The sequence below is a fragment of the Amblyomma mixtum genome, chromosome 3, assembly GCF_055824585.1.
Source record: "Amblyomma mixtum isolate Tamu chromosome 3, ASM5582458v1, whole genome shotgun sequence".
Classification (NCBI taxonomy): domain Eukaryota; kingdom Metazoa; phylum Arthropoda; class Arachnida; order Ixodida; family Ixodidae; genus Amblyomma; species Amblyomma mixtum.
Genome location: NC_143014.1, coordinates 404,150,150 through 404,165,637, shown reverse-complemented (window position 1 = coordinate 404,165,637; position 15,488 = coordinate 404,150,150). Strand labels below are relative to the sequence as shown.

Below are 15,488 nucleotides of genomic sequence, written 5' to 3'. Positions count from 1 at the left end.
TATGCAAATCGAAAAAAATGTGACAAGTGACTATAAGCTAGAGAACTGCTGCGCCAGGTGTCGTTCCTGCGAGGAATAAACACTGCATTTAGTTAGGCCATAGTCCTTCAATGTTAGGCCTAAGAGCTTGAAAATCGCCAAATTATCTGAAAAACAGGGGCTAGTTATCGGATATACTAAGCGAAGGCGAGAGTGTGTGAAACAAACGCGAACTGCTACCATTTGAGCGAGCTATCGTGTCGAAGAATCCTCAGGCGACATGCATTTATTCCGAAGCGGGCAAGCAGGGCGCCGCCATCTTGTCAACGCATCCCGCAACGTGTCCGTAGCGCGCGCACGCTACGGTTTGTAGCATGCGTACGCCCGCAACTCGCTGCAAGCCCAATTAAAAGTGTCGATTTGTGGCATATGCTTCAGTGAATTTAGCTGCGCGCGCGTCACCGGCGCGCACCCTTTCGTTCCTTTGCGGTAGCCGTTATCGCCGCTCTCTCTCCCTCTCTTCCCCCCTTCCCTCACGTTAAGCATGCCTATAAAAAGGCACCCAGCTTTGGCAATAAACGAGGTTCGGCTCTCCTTACTGACCAGCGCGGCTTCTGTACTTGGCGCGCCTCAGGGAGACCGTTGCGTTGCCTGTGCCGCTGCTTCTCCAAACGTACCTCCCGTTCTTCATCGGTTTCATCAAATCCACGAGCCCGCTTTCGCAACTTTCTCTAGCCAACGCGGTTTCGTGACGCTCTCTGTCGTAGGGATCACTAGAACCTACCCGGCTCCTCGAGGAACTCGTCCCGGTGACCGGCGAGCGTTGACTTTAATTCAGCAAGAGTGAATCACGTGGTTAGACACGCGACACAACTATCGAGAGCGAGCGGTCTGAGTGGCGGTCGGCGCAGCGGCGGAACGAGTGGCGACTAGCCACGTGGTGTGACGTTACAGCCATATCTGCGGCGAGCCTCCAGCTAGAGGTCAAATCCAAGCGTAATTTGACCTTCAGCTTTGCATGCTAGAAGGGGCGCTTTTCGTTCCAAAATTATTGCGGCGCAGTCACGTAATCCGGTCTCCTGAAATATGTAAAGTATAAGGGAACTGGATGCTCTATCCGCTGGTAACAATAACGCACGACTGCATCGCGAAGCAGAGCTACAATGATTTTTTTCCGTGAACACGCGTCCCGTAAACTTTTGATCGCGATAGTATCGTTAAAGCGTATTTGTAAAAGCCTAAAGCAGTTATATGTCGACTAATTAAGGGCTGCCTTTGGTGTCACTGCAAAATGTTCATTGTGGCTATTTGTTGCGCCTTTCATTTTTCTATTGGAACGTTGAATTGCTCATTTCAATTTTTTTTCTCCCTCTAAAGCAGTCCAATTTTATGGCAAGGTTTTGCAGTTTACTGGCGTGTTTCGCGCCGCCGCGATGGCTCAGTGGTTATGGTGCTTGGCTGCTGACCCGAAAGACGCGGGTTGAATCCCAGCCGCGGAGGTCGAATTTCGATAGAGGCGAAGTTCTAGAGGCCCGTGTACTGTACGATGTCTGTGTACGTTAAAGATCCCCAGGAGGTCGAAATTTCAGGAGACATTCACTGCGGTGTTCCTCATAGCCTGAGTCACTTTGGGAGGTTATGTCCCCATAAACCATGTCGGGTTTCGCACGGCGAGAATTGAATAAATTTCTTCTTCGTGGCAAAACTTATGGAAACACCTCCCCGCTTTCTTTCTTTCCGGGAGATTCCATCGAAGTCGGTGTTACGTTTAGTAGATTTTTTTTTTGCCCTGGCCTCCGAGAAAGTATCTTCCAGTCAGAGATACCAATACACTTTAAAGAATCAAACTCTGTGTCCGCCTTTTTAGCCATAATTACAAAACAAGAACTGCATGATATAATCATTAGCTTTAAGCGAAATAAACCTCCTGGTATTGACTTCTTGTGAGCAAATTTGCTCTAAAGGAACTTCGAGGCACTGTCTGATGTTCTGATTTTCATGTGAAATGGTTTTCCACACACTGCACTTTTCCCAGATGAGCTAAAAAGATGATATGAACTATCGACCTATCTCTATCTCGCCTATACTTTCCCATATATAATCGAAAACTTTCTTTTGAGATTTATGTCATCCTTTGAAAACAAATTTTTCATTTTGTCAACCCATCGTTTTGTTCTGTTCCCGGTCGGGGTACTGTAACTCTTCTGGAAGAGTTAGGGAAGGGAACTGGAAACGATCCTCATTTATAGGCCGCAGCAGTGATTTCCCTTTGTCATATTTGATATGAGTGTTGGAGCAATAAACGTTGCTATTCCTACACGACACAGGAACGCCACGATTAAAAATTAAAACTAACATGCGCTTCTCCTCTATCCTCAACACTCCCCCTTAATTTCAATTCCTGCGGCGACCTCTGGGCTTCGGGCAATCTTACGGCAGTACAGACTCACTCATTTACTCTCTAAGAGCCACAGTACTCATTTGGTAATTACCAGCTTCGTCTCTTCCTGGCATGCGTCTGCTTTGTGCAAGAGTGTATTTCAACCTAAAACCGTGAACGAAGGACAAACGCGCACATACACTAAGGAAGCATTTGAGGCCCGAAACCGAAACAAAAACTACATGCATTTTTTTACCACATGCGAAAGAGGGCGCTAGAGAACGCGCGTCGCTTCTCTCGCTCTCTGCTTCTCAGTCTCTCCCTTCGGGCCTCGCTGGGCTCACAATGGGTGAATTCGGCGGTCGTAAGCCGTGGTGGAGTTTGTCATCAGCAGTCGCCAGAAAGGTAAAGTACCGCTACATTAACTGTGTACCACTGATTACGGCCCGCTGCTGGTGAAAACGCGCGCACGCCAGCGCGTAGAGAGACGCTACTCAAAATGCCGCGCCGTTTGTGCCGCGCTTGCTGCTGCTGTTGCGCTGGTGCCAGCTTTTGAACCATCATCCTCCAAGCTAAGCGCTGGCTTTCTCTCATGGGTTCGCGTCTGGTGTGAAAGCTGTTGCTTGTCGAGCGTTTGACACGCGAGCGACCAAAGTCTCGCTGCGCACTAGTACACGAGCGTTTGTGTGAGCTAACACGTCCGCTCGCGTACTAGCGGCATGTTGGTTCCTCCGCATGTGTTGGGTGGCTGTCCCGAGATGGGGTAGGCTTCGCTGCAGTGCTCCGGCGGGCGCGCCTCGCCCCTCACACCCCGGCAAGGAAGGAAATCTCCTCCGCATCCTTTTTCGCAGCTATTTCCAAACAAGGCCATGGCGCTAGGGTGCCAGATTTGGCAGTGCGGTTCCGCTTCGCCCTCTCCGCGTGAAGGAAAGAGCAAAAATCGGCGCAGTGCCCGGCGCGCGACTGCAGCTGGGCCCTTAGGTTTGTTGTGGCATTTCTTGCGCGCGTTATCTGTTGGAGCGCGTTCTGCCAGCGTAGAATACGCTCCAATACTCTGGAAGACAGAGGTGTGCTAAAAAATAAGAAAATCTTGTACACTGATCGTCGACCACGATAATTACGCTCCGATCTATGAAATAGTTAATACGACGTCGTGATGTATGTCGGTTTCGGTTGCGTTTCCTATCGTGAGTAGATAAAAGCTCCCTTGCCTGTCCGTCTTGACTATGTTGAAGGCTACTGGTTTCTTTGCAAACTTGCAGCCTTGGGCTTCAAGTTTGCAATTCGTACGCCTTTTAAAGGGATGTATTTATTCAATGCGGTTCATTACACGTAAGCAAATAGCCAAAGAAGAAAAGCAAAGCCCCTCTCTTTTGCCTGCCGCGGCGTGTATGCGCGGTGTGTATAAACACGTAACACGCTTTTCTTGGAGTTATGCGTGGATTTTGTGTTTGGTGTTTTTTCCGCTGCTGTTTTCTTTGCTGCTGCTAGAAGATGTTGCTTTGAAAATCTCCTGCTTAGGTGAGAATTCTGACTGGTAAAACTGTTCTAGGGAAGAAGTTCCCAGTTTATTCCTGTTAAATGGTTCCAGTTAGTATATAAAGTGTGAACTTGTTCCTTAAGCCGCCGCGGTGGCTCAGCGGTTATGGTGCTCGGCTGCTGACCCAAAAGACGCGGGTTCGATCCCGGCCGCGGCGGCTAGAATTTCTTTGGAGAAGAAATTCTAGAGGCCCGTGTACTGTGCGATGTCAGTGCACGTTAAAGAACCCCAGGTGGTCGAAATTTCCGGAGCCCTTCACTACGGCGTCTCTCATAGCCTTAGTCGCTTTGGGACATTAAACCCCATAAACCAAACCAAACCTTGTTCCTTAAACCAGATGGATCAATTAGGATTTTCACCTTGCTTGAGCAGTGATGAAATCTTATATCTGCATAGTTTTACTTGTTTGAGTATATTGCAAAATTTTATCATATTTTGTCATAGCACGAACACTTGTTTATTTTTTTTTTGTAAAGCAGTGCAGTTTAGTGAGGCATATTGCATGACTTCTTGTGCGGGAAATAAAGTTATTGCATTGCACCTGTGGTGCCTCTATTTGTTTTTTGTTTTTTGAATGGCCTTCCTTTATTATTTTTGATGGGTGGCATGGTTTGGAAAGACGCAGCAATTGTACTTGCCTTTCCTTATAATACTGGCATTTTCAGCTTCTAGCCTTCACGGTGCATTGGAGGCATACACTGAGAAGTTAGACAGTTATTGCACCCTTTTCTTTCCCCAAAACCAATTTTCAGTTAGACCCTGGAGCAGGAAAATAATGCCTGAACGTTGAATGTTCTGTGTAGAAGTAACGTACATTCAAAGAAATGTGCTAGACTTATATGTTATGGCTGCTTTATGTGTGCTCTGGCTTTATTAAGGCTGTATTACGTATGGAAATATGGAATAGTTATAAAATGGGCCGCCGCGGTGGCTCAGTGGCTATGGTGCTCGGCTGCTGACCCGAAAGACGCGGGTTCGATCCCGGCCGCGGCGGCTGGAATTTCTTTGGAGGAGAAATTCTAGAGGCCCGTGTACTGTGCGATGTCAGTGCACGTTAAAGAACCCCTGGTGGTCGAAATTTCCGGAGCCCTTCACTACGGCGTCTCTCATAGCCTCAGTTGCTTTGGGACGTTAAACCCCATAAACCACAACCACATAAACCACAGTTATAAAATGGAATAGTTAAACTATCAGCCTTTCGTCATTACTGGCCCCTACAGTGCTAGAATGTAAAAATATGCTAGATTTATGAATATTATCGTATATATTTAGAATTAATTCAATTTCTAAATTTCTAAAAGTGAAAAAGCTGCACACATCTAACCAAACCACTTATAAATCAGTACAGAAATTCAAGTCCTTTCTGTCATCTGCTAATGTAGTAGTATTTAGGTTTTAAATTTTTAGGTTGCTTCGCTCTGAGGGCTAACTTTTTCACTTGAACTTCATTTTTCCAGATATTTTTGATGGTTCTAGAATGGGTGCCTGGCGAAAAAGGTGTTAACTACTGCTTGGCATTGGCCCATGCACACCCGATGTACAGCAGCTGTTTTGATGTCCAGTTTATAAGAGAAAATTAACCTAATATATTAATTCTTTACACGGACTGCCCTTTATAGCATGTCTTCTGCCATTTCTGGCAGCTGACACTTCGCTTTAAGAAAAATATTTTGAAAAGTGGTTTTCATAATAATGACGAAATTTGATTCTAGTTTTTTTGCCAGTGTAGACAACAAAAGTTATTGGCATTTTTGGGTTCTGAGTCAAACGTGGTAAGCTGGGTGTAATGGGCTACAGTTACTCTAATGATTTCTTGCGTATATTACCTTGAACTGCAATAGATGCCATGCACAAGACTATGATTCGATTCTCAGTGATTATCCTGCAATTTTTTCCAGTTTAAATGCTCAGCAATTGCTGAAATGAATGTTGAAATGAAAGTTGTTTCCTTCAGTTCTCATTGCTGCGCTGCATGTACTGCTATTGCGTCCACGACCACAATACTATTGGAAATTTTAGCGTGTCACTGCCCGAAGTGCAGGTGTAGTCCATTGTCTGAGTGGCCCTTGCTGCAGTTTTGAGGCTGTAATAACAGCATGTAGCCAAATATTGGAGGAGCAAAAGTGCATAGTGGCATCGTGAAAAAGAGTGCTAAGATATGTTCCGTTTACCTTTGGGGATCTCGTTTTGTTGTGAGGTAATATATAGACAAGAATATAGTCACTTGACAGCATTGCCATCAGTGCAGGTGCAAGCTACACTTCAGATACTATGCTGTTGTACCGGGGCATTCAACTGAGTGTGCATGACTAATTTGTAAGCTTTCTACAATAATGAGTGAGGACAGATATGGAATTTTGCATATGTGTCTTCATTGATATGTGAAAAAATATCTTTTTTTTTACCATAGGTACTTCTTAATTAAGTACTTTCCTGTATTCATTGTGTTCATTTCTTTTTTTCTTTTTACTGGCTGTGAGGCCATTGCTGCCTGAAATGACAAATATTAGGCTATTAGTGATCACTGACGTTAGTTTCCTTTCACTAGGCCTGGTCATTGTGCTGTCTTTTGCATTTGCCAGGATACTGATTATTGTGAACTTAAGCATATATGGGTAATTTGCTTTGTGCACATGAAATAATGCAGGACAGAGGTTACTACACCATAAACTAATGAGCAGTTTCTTTCCTGCTACTCTAATTGTACTTTCCTTCATGTGGCATATGCAGTGTTAGAGAGCCTTTAATGCATACTTTTCCAAATTTATTTTCCTTGCCTAATGGGTAGCAGTTTTGAAAATAATTCATAAAAGAAAACACCAAAGTAATTGCTTCATAGAACACTGGCAAGAGAGGCCAAGACACGGGCACTGACCAGACGTCCAGTTGTCGTCACTGCGTCAAGCAATACCCACACTAACAACATCCTATTGCAAGGCTCTTGTGTGCTTCAAGTGACCTTGAATGAATGTTGTCACAGTATACCGACAAAGGCAGGCAGGTCTTGTGCCGACACGAGAGTGCTGTTCAGGGCATCATAATGAAGTGGAAATTGTAAAAAATGGGGGAAATAAAAAGGAATATTTGATGTGGCAACCAGTTTTAGTGCACCTTTCACGTTTATATAAGTAATGAGCAAAAAATGTACCATTTTATGTCCCACGCAATAATTATCACTTATAGTGGCTTGTATTTTAAAGCAGTATAGACACCTTACTTTTGTGTGCGTGTTTTCTTCTTTGTAATATTATGTAAGGCATTATTATACATCAATTACCATGTGGTATTCTCCTAGAGTACAAATAAATTTCTCACGCTGTTTTCGGTTTAGGTTTCAACACCTGAACGATGACTGTGACGTCAAAATGTGGTTATAGGTCAAGTAAGGCATGAATAAACTGCAATATAATCACTGCTTCTACATTCATTGCCACTCCAGTTCTTGAAGAAGGCTGGCTTCAGTACTGTAGTGAATTAAAACAATGACACAGTGATTATATCACAGTTTTTCCATGCCTGACATCACATATAACCACACTTTGACATCATAGCTATCTTTCAGTTGTTGAAACTGAAACAACATCACAGAAAAATTTGATTATAAATTATTTAGTAGTCATAGGTGAACACCACAAGTTGATCCATGCATAGTGGCGTCTTCCCCATCATTGTAGAGAATAAAACATGCCGCCAAAATTAGGTGTCTTTACTCCTTTATGCACCTTCCATGTTTAGGAAAGTAAGAGCAAAAAGTATAGTATTTGTCTTTTACTGTGAAAAGTTACCCAAAACCCCAAAAAACTGTTATTATGTGACTTTTTGCTGAATAACCTTATTTCTACTTGAATATCAGAATTTAAAAAAATATCGCCTGAATTTTGTCACCCAAATTCTTAGAAAAATTTCAGAGGATTAAAATATGGCGTAGCATGAATTCAACACATATACAATGCAAAACAGGAATCAGATGTGTATTTGCGTGACATATACAACATAAAAATCGCAACAGTTTGCTCAAATTGATTACAATTCAAAGTGTGTTTACCTTAGAGGGAGCTATTACTATAAAATTTGCTATGCATAAAAACTTTCCCCCCTTTTTGCAGTCTTGTAACTTAATTGTTCTCACCTGCAGTATACTCAGCTCTTTTTTTGGTACGCTGTTGAGTACGAATTTTTTGCTTTTGGAAGTAGTGGTTGAGGTCATCATGTGTTGGCTCATTTGAGAGCACTATTTTTTTTTTTACCTCATCTGGAGTTTTAGAATTTTTTTGTAAATACAGATTTTGGCCTACAAAGTAGACAAAAATTCTATGGAGCTAAATCTGGTTAGTAAAATGGGTGCCTATTACCGGGGTTCCCTTGTTAGCCAGAGAGTGCTTTACAGGCCGAACACTGTGACCTGAGGCATGGTCCTGATGAATCCAAGCTCTGCAGTTCCTTTTTGTGCTGTCAGCTTCATGAGAACCTCCAGGTTATCCTGTACACTTAATTTCACTGCAGTTTTCGAGGTTGTACTGCTGTTCATTTTTCCAATCCAGCTGTACCTGTTCTACTGTGACCATACCATTGATAAAAAAAAAAGCACTTAGCGTTGCCTTCACTTCTGTGTGGCTTATTCTTTGCTTTTTCGTGCTTTTACTCATTGCAAGTGCATCAATTGTCATTTTATCCCACGACTGTATTGAAAAATTCATGTGTAGTAGCATGTGCACACCTTTTCATCAGGTTAGGATCTGCTGCGAGCTGTTGTGTGGTGTTGCAAACGTTTTTCTGAATGCCTTTCTGCTACTAGCGAAGGCTTTTGGGGACAGTTTTGATTATTTTGGTGCAAACTTTGTGCAGGATTAGTAACTCACATGACTAGTCTAGTGAAGCAGCGCAACGGCACAAGGCCAAAGGGAAGAAAGGGACAAACACAGCGCTGTGTTTCTCCCCTTTGGCCCTGTGCCGTTGCGCTGCTTCACTAGATATGTCAGACCAACTCGCCCACTAGTTCATGTTGTACAACTCACATGAGTTCAGTTTCGTTGTCACACGGTCGTCCAGTCACTCATTTCCCTGACAGCTCTGCTCTTTGAACGATGCTATTTGGTGTACAGTGTGAAGTTGGTTTTGTTTATGTGTACCCATTTCCTTTTCTTAACTATTCACTTCTGAAATCCATGCCACATTTTCAAAATCCCTGGTCACCCATGCTTCTTCCCTGCTTCTGCAGTCAAGCACCCAAAATTATAGTGTGATGCTTTTTTACTTAATTGCTGCTTTAATGTCCTCACAGAACCTCCTTATTGTCTCGCTATCCTGACTTCATCTTTTCATTGGCTTATAAACATCACAGACAGGTTAAAAAATTGTGAAATGGTTTCAATATAGCCAAAATTCGTGACATAAAATTTTGTCGAAAACTGCACGCAAGAGCAGCGCAGCTTAATAATTGAAGGGACGGCAACTCAGGTGGCCGTGACTAGAGAAAAGGGGAGACCTCTTCCCAAGTTTCAGCGCCTTTTCGAAGGTGATTGCGGCAATTCCTGAAGCCACGAAAAACTGAGTGCCTGTTCTTCCCCGCACAGAACTGCCAGCTTGCAACGGTGGGTGCTCCTATTCATATTTGAGCTAGTATTTGAAAATGTCATTTTCATCTAATTTGATTATAGTAGCCAACCAATATTTCGGACCAATAATTCGGACTTGCACGATTTTTTGGACTTTACTGAGGCACTGTCAGACACTTTAGAGGAATGTGTACATATTCACGGCAGATACTTTGGATCTGTGTAGTTTTTCGGATTAAATTTCACGCTAGCAAGGCTGTGAACAGAGTCTTCGAGCCTAGAAGTTCATTTTTCATCCTTACTTAGATGCGAGCAGGTATCACCGTCTCAAACAAGCAGCCCTCTGCTGCCATGAAAGGTGCCATCAGTTAAATAAGGCCCCCCTTCCCCTTCATTAGCAATGGTCCCCCCTCCCTTCCCAGATAAATTTTCTGGTTATATAACTGCTTGATAAAGTTCTAGCCTGAAAACCAACCTTGCCAAATTTCAGTTTGTTTAGTAAAGTAGAAGGTAAGGTAAGTAGGCTGGGCACAAGCAAACTGTCACAGAACATGTAGGATCGTATTGGGGAATGTGATAGCATGTACAGTCAGGCCGGAATGAAACGCGAACACGCATATGACATACATTCCTGCTTTGCAGCGAGATATTCCTTTACAACCTATTTTCGATTATGCATTTCAGTAGGCCCTTTACCCAGACACATGAATCAGGCTAGTTGTACACTTCAGCTGAAAGTAGGCAGGTAAAATATTTTGTTTTCTTGACATGCTCTGTTCGCATTTCATTCCGGCCTGACTGTACAATAGACAGAAAAAGTGGATAGACCATTGACACAGAGTTAGTTTTATTTCTCGAAACTGGTCATCATAGTATGAGTTCTCTCTGTCATTAGATGCTAAGTGTAGCAGGCCACACTTACTGTGCTCAGAATTTGTCGAGTGCAGTGTTAAGCTGACTTATAATAAAACCTTAGTGACATTTGTCTGGTCCACTTGCTTTTCCTGCCAATGGTACATCGGAACCCTAAAGATGATATGGAGCTATAGCAAAACTGTCAAAACTGATGAATAAGCAGCAGGTGAACGACATCCATGGAGAAGTTTGAATAAATGCTGAAGCATGAAGGAAGCTTGAAAGCAGCAATTTTCTGAGAAAGTGGAGTTAACAAAAGAATTCTATAGACTAGCATCATGATAAATTTCTAACTTATAGGTAAGTGGTGCTCATGAACTGCGGAGGCTAGAGTTTAGCGGAGGTGGCTGGGGGTGTCATCTGTGCTGTCGCATGCTACAGTGCATGGATCGCTTGCGTTCGCTTATCTTGCTGTTTGAGAACTACTTTTCATGTAGAGCTGTCTATAGCAAAACTTCGTGCTGGGCTGTCTAGGCTGGCTAGTTTGAACGACTGTATTTGTGAGCCAATGTAGCGCAGTTGACAGCATGTCAGACTCCACGAGAAGCTTGTGCCATTCGGAGAAACACCCAGCAGATAGAGTGCCATTTGTGGGTGTGTATGGCTTTACAGCTCATGTTCATTGTGGAGTTTTAAAAAGATTACTACTTTGAAATGACTTAACATTGCATACTTTGTCACTCTCTTCTTCAAAGTACTCGCCAACTGTTAACGAACAGCCGTCTCCATGGGTACTCTGAAATGAGAAAAATACTCCATGAAGTATTTGCATGTGTGTCTGTGGGCTGCCCTCTACCCCCAGCTGGGAATGACTTCCACATGCACGTATCGCAGTGTTTTGAAATGGTATATTGCTTTTGAAATCACATTTCATACTTGTGCATTAAGTTCTAGGATGTACTCAGCTTTTCTTCATGAATGGATGACATCATAGGCATCCTGTGAAATCAGAAAAACTGCTTTGAAAAACTTTTGTTTACATGTATTCTCAGGGGCCACAACGCCAGCTTTCACTACGAGGTATGGAAGTGCAAAAACACAAGGACACAGCAGAGAAGTGGACAGGACGAGCTCTAACTTTCAACAACTATATTGAAGCTCGCATTTCTTAAGTGAGCACTCACGTGTACGCAAAGCCTTCGCAACTGCGCTGAAAAATAAAGGGCAGGAGTGGTGGCGAGAGGGGAGACAAGGAATAAGTTAAGGCAAAAATAATTTTTTTTTTGCCTTTACTTATTCCTTGTCTCCCCCCTCGCCACCATCCTTGCCCTTTAGTTTTCAGTGTGATTACGAGTGAGAAGGCTTTCTGCATGTTAACTGGCATTGCCTTATTGATTGGGCAAGTTGGAGTTGCATTTCTGAGAACATGAAAGCACACAGAAATGTGTTCATAGTACCTGTTCTGTCTCCACCTTAGTCTTTGTGCACTTTTCTGTTCTTGAGAACAGTACCACACATACTGTCCGAAAATATTCACCTGCTGTCATTTCTACAGAACACCTTTTGTTTGTTTAGGTATTGATGTGCCTTAGCTGCTACAGCCAATATAGTCTGTACTATTTGCCGCCGCGGTGGCTCAGTGGTTATGGTGCTCGGCTGCTAACCAGAAAGACTCGGGTTCGATCCCGGCCGTGGCGGTTGAATTTCTTTGGGGGAGAAATTCTAAAGGACCGTGTACTGTGCGATGTCAGTGCACATTAAAGAACCCCAGGTGGTCGAAATTTCCGGAGCCCTCCACTACGGCGTCTCTCATAGCCTTAGTTGCTTTGGGACGTTAAACCCCATAAACCAACCAACCAGTCTGTACTATTTGTTAACGTGCGTACCTTATCACTTGCCCATTGGAGATTGTCTCTTTTTCTTATTGCGTTTTAGATGAACAGAAAATGGCTAGTTCAGGCACCAAGGCTGTAATTCAGTCCCTGCATTTTACAATTAAACGCGCCCCGTAGAATGCTCTTCTCAGCTAAACTGGTGAATTGTTTGAGCTCAAATCTGCGTACAGAAAGAGCATTTTGGTCAGAAGAATTGTTTTTTGCTACATCTGTTCGAGGTACTTGCCTGAATCAATAAAAAAATTTGGATATTTGTACCGTGTGTGGCGGTGACGAAATAAAACAAGCCGATATCTGGGCAATTGCACTGGTGGTGCAGTCTCCTTTGTTGGCTGTGGAGATTCGGCAAGGGGGGTGGGGGGCTTGCGGGAGGTTTGAAGACTCTTCTTTATGAAAGACTGAATTTAGTGGTTTTGGCCTAAGTAAGTTGTTTGTGATCATTTATAAAGCAGTTGAAAGAGCGTCTTCAAATCTCTCGCAAAACGCACCCCACTTTTGCCAAATCTCTACGGCTGACAAATAAGATGGTGCCACTGGTGCAGTCGCTCAGATAACGGCTTGTTTTGTTTCGTTGTCGCTGCAGACGATGTGATTATTTGACTTTTTGTTATCAATTCAGTCAGGCATGTACCCCAAACAACTCCAGCATAAAACAATTCTGCTGACCAAATGCCATTTCTGTTTGAAATTTGAGCTCGAATAATTCACCAATTTAGCTGAGAGAAGCATTCTGCGGCGCACATTTAATTGCGGAACAGTCTGAAATTTGTGGACAAATTTGTCAGAAGTCTCATTTTGTTTCAACACCATTCGTATGAGACTGCAGTCTGCTAAGGGGTGCGCTTTCTGTGTGCAGGCCAATGGCTGAGCATTGCAGTGGGTGAAGCACCTGCTGCGATGCGCCCATGGCGGCGGGAAGCCCAGCTTGGAGCCCGTTGCATCCGAGCCCAGGCTTCCTGCTCAAGTGAGGCAAGGAGCACGAGAAACTCAAGCTCCGCATCCGTGCGCAGCTACAGAGCCACATGCTGAGGTAGCGCAGTCTTTGCTGCTGCATGTTGCAGCTAACTGTGTCATGGTTTGAGTGGCAGCTTGGTTTGTATGCATTACATGTATGGCTGGTCTCTGTCAGGCAGCATTGGCCAGTGAGAGTACAGAAATGGCGAGATTTGCACAGTTGTCAGCCTTTGCATTCCTTCCTCTGTGGCCTCCTACTAAAAGGGACCCTGAGGCCAACACCGTCCAATTTTTTATTTGTAAAATTTGATGGTTTGGCTCTTTGTGGCTGTATTGACATTCATTAAGTGGCAAAAGATGTATTGACTGCTGAGAAATTTGGGCTATAAAATGGAACATTTTTTCCCACCACTTAATTCACACTCCCAAAGTTGATGATGTCGTTGAGTGCATTTGGAACTCTGTGATCGCCAGCTGAAAGTTGATGTCAATGTGGTCTAGCTTCGGAGATCCACAAACAGAAAAAGAAAAGCACTTGGTTTGATCACAGTTTGTTTGTGAAAGCAGCCTGTGGCGGCAGCACACTTTCTTTACCATTTATTGGCCTTTTCTGTTTTATAAAAGCTCTGTTTTCAGTGAAATCAGCATCATTATTACTAAAACATGATAAGCTATCGATACAGACCAACTTCGATTTGCCATCAGTGTCCCTTTCAAACTGAATAGCCCAAATGCAGGCTGTTTGGCATACCGTATTTTCCGGCGTATGAGACGCACCCTTGTGTAAGACGCACCCGCCATATATGCAGGCTGTCATTGAAAAAGTTGGTATATAAGACGCACCCGTATATAAGACGCACCCCAGTTTACCCAGTTAGGCTAGTGAGGATCAATTAAACACGCTTGCGCGACCATCACGAAATTCACCGTACCTGTGAGAAATTCTTAAGCAACGCTAAGTGGTGAAAAAAGGCAACACTCACGCCATTCCTGCCCATGTTTTAGAAAAAAAAGGAAGAAAAATTAAAAAACTCTCCCATATGTCCATAAGAACATTTTATTTCTACTTAAAACCTTGGAAGTCATCACCTTCGGATGCACTATCAAAAAGTTCGCCCATTTCTGGAGTCAACGCGGCTGAAACATTCTCTTCGCTCTACGTACACGGAGCAAACAAAGTTGCAAAGGGTGGCTAAAAAAAGAACGCCGGCTTGTCTTGGCTTGTCTTGACAATGGCGAGAAGCGTGATTGTCGTCATCTTTTGGCATTTCACATTACTTTTGCTTGGGGCCTCCGAAACGGTCGTGTGTTTGTGATCCCGGAAGTTGTCATCCCCGCCGTTTCATGATAAAGTTCACCTTAAAAAAGTTGCGCACGGTGGTACCCGTATTGAAGTATTAACCACAACCGCATCATTGCTAGTGATATTTTTTCGGTAAGAAAAGCTTGAAAATGAACCTGAGTAATTTCTGAACTCGCAAAAAACAATGAAAAATTCGCATATAAGACGCACCCTTGTATAGGACGCACCAGCAAGGTTTTCGAAAAAAAAGCCGGGTCTTGTGCACCGGAAAATACGGTACCTTAATTATGTGCAGTGGGTGTGAACACCTGTAAACTTTTGGTTGTCTGTTTATATTGAGTACATAAGAACATTTCTCAGTCAGTGTGGTGGTCAGGTTTGATTTAGGCCATCCAGTTAGTTCTCTGTGGAAGCTAGAAAACATCTAGTGTTATGAAGTGTTTACTATGGCTCCTTACATCAACTGTGGCATCATTGTGTCTCAGTTGCCAACCACTAATCTTTATCATTGTTTTCAGTGCTGTAATAATGCTACCTATGAGGTTTTGAGTACATAGTTGATGCCTTATTGTGCAGCTTGTTTGAAGACGGCCTCTTCTTAGATGTGACCATCAAGTCATTGTCAGACAACTCTCCCGGTGGCCTGGTGCAAGGCAGTGCTTCTAGTGAGGGTGCCTGCCTTCTGGAAGCTTCTCACTGAGAGGTGTGCTGTTTCAGGGGAAGGTGTAAATGTGTTTGCTGTGCCTCTTGACAAGGATTTGCTCCGGGACTTCCTCAGGTGAGCCGCCATAGTTAAGAAAAGGAGCGTTGTTCACACTTTTGTATGTTGTGTGCACTACAGAGATCCTGAAATGGGTTTGACGTGGGTAGTTTTGTGAGGGCTATTCTTCAGGCATTACGTTGTCAGTATAGGTGTATTTTATTGTAATCCTCCTGTTGGGAAAGTGTTTTGCTACCGAGAACACAGTGTTGGTCACACCTCTCTAAAGAATGTAACCCAAGTCTTTGGTCTGACCAGTGAAGATGC

The 15,488-nt window shown here is 43.6% G+C and overlaps 1 protein-coding gene and 1 pseudogene across 18 annotated transcripts in view; both read left to right on the top strand.

The window, feature by feature from the left end:
- LOC149357439 (uncharacterized) overlaps window positions 1-15,488 on the top strand; it is a 478,435-nt gene that overhangs the window by 145,660 nt on the left and 317,287 nt on the right. The window lies entirely within an intron of this gene.
- The window catches only part of LOC149357443 (uncharacterized), a 41,412-nt pseudogene continuing 38,995 nt past the window's right edge, over window positions 13,072-15,488 (top strand). Inside the window, exons 1-2 of the transcript XR_016291825.1 lie at window positions 13,072-13,234; window positions 15,038-15,239. The product of XR_016291825.1 is annotated as an uncharacterized LOC149357443 (transcript). The remainder of the gene's footprint in view (window positions 13,235-15,037; window positions 15,240-15,488) is intronic.